The sequence below is a fragment of the Plectrocnemia conspersa genome, unplaced genomic scaffold, assembly GCF_051122295.1.
Source record: "Plectrocnemia conspersa isolate PC_06_02 unplaced genomic scaffold, ASM5112229v1 ptg000010l, whole genome shotgun sequence".
In the NCBI taxonomy this organism is placed as follows: domain Eukaryota; kingdom Metazoa; phylum Arthropoda; class Insecta; order Trichoptera; family Polycentropodidae; genus Plectrocnemia; species Plectrocnemia conspersa.
Window position 1 is genome coordinate 27952745 of NW_028277174.1, and position 1564 is coordinate 27954308.

Below are 1564 nucleotides of genomic sequence, written 5' to 3' on the forward strand. Positions count from 1 at the left end.
TCCTTCGAGCCGGATTTGAACCAGCGACCTATGGATAACTCTTTGTTGCAGTCTACAGTCCACCCACCGCTCTACCAACTGAGCTATCGAAGGTGATTGTCTGAGGTGTATTTTTGCACAAATAACTCTTCGACGATAAATTTACATATAAATTAATATCTTAATTGGTTTAATCTATTCGTCTTTGACCTGCCCGATTATTATTGCACTGTATAAAAATATGTAACTAAACAAAAAAATCGCTTATGAATAAATTTAACAATTAAAGTTACTCTTAAAAATACACTAGATTCTAATTAAAATAATAAAGTATGTAAATAAAATAAATTAAATATAAATAACAACAAAAATTATATGAATATAATTAAGGGAGGTTTTTATATATCTTACATGCAAAATCCATAAAAAGTTTATTTTTTTAAGGAATAATTTTTTGTAGAAAAATAACAAACAATAATTTTAAAGCGATGATCGCTCTTGAGTACATTCTTCTTGCAAATATTATTGTTTTATTATTGTAATTAGTAACAGTGAAATTGGCGTGATCGCACGTTAACGTGTCCCATCTACAGAATTATAATACAAGTCCGAAAGTAAAAGCCTTACAATAATATATGGAAATTGACATTAAATATGACACGTTCGAGTTTCGATGAACTTTCAATTGTGTGTTTTTTAAAGTCACGATATAGTGATTTCTAAAGATGCCCTTTGAATGACAATTTTTTTCTCTCGTTTGTATTAGAGTGAACCATTTATATAACAAAAATATTTTTAATTAATAAATTAGCATGTGTACGTAAATTTAATCCATGCAATACGTTTATTACTCCAGTTTTATTAGTAGACATTCACCTTCGATAGCTCAGTTGGTAGAGCGGTGGACTGTAATTGTTAGAAAATGGTTATCCATAGGTCGCTGGTTCAAATCCGGCTCGAAGGATTATTATTTTTTAATACTGAAATTAAATGTATTTAAAATAAATTTGATACTATATAATCATACATGATTATTTGGGAAAAGGAAAAATAGAATTTGCTTCATTAATTACATTTTTAAATACCAAAAAGTCATAGATATAATTTTAAGCCCGAATCTAAACATTAAAATAATAAATTTGCCTTTTTTTAACAACAAATTAATATAAGTATCAAATATAGTGAAAGTATCATAATAGGTCATTGAAGGTAGCAAAACTAAAATTATTTTTAAGAATCATATTTTTTTATATCAGTAAAATTATCTTTAAACACAATATTTATGATCTATTTTACCTTCATACTGAGCATACTATATACGTTTTTATGTATGGTTATTGTTTGCATTATTATTTTTAGTTAATCTTGTCGGTGAGTTGAGTATGCATTACTTTTTATTGTTGTACATTCTAACATCGCCGTTATTTTTTTAACCGTTGTTAATTTTTCGTTATCACAACCAATTTATCGTTAGTTCCATGCGCTGTATATGAACAAAAGTTGGATAACTGTTGGAAGTACGACGTAAGCTTGGCTATGCGGAACTATATCACTTTCACCTTCTGGCGTGCCGCCACTGGCATGG

The 1564-nt window shown here is 28.3% G+C and overlaps 2 non-coding genes across 2 annotated transcripts; one reads left to right on the forward strand and one right to left on the reverse strand.

Annotated features, from left to right (window-relative positions):
• On the reverse strand, positions 1-93 carry TRNAY-GUA (transfer RNA tyrosine (anticodon GUA)). The gene is given in 2 exon segments: positions 1-36; positions 53-93. It is a non-coding gene; the product is annotated as a tRNA-Tyr (tRNA).
• A 761-nt stretch (positions 94-854) lies between these two features.
• Positions 855-943, forward strand: TRNAY-GUA (transfer RNA tyrosine (anticodon GUA)). The gene is given in 2 exon segments: positions 855-891; positions 908-943. It is a non-coding gene; the product is annotated as a tRNA-Tyr (tRNA).
• Positions 944-1564: the final 621 nt, after the last annotated feature.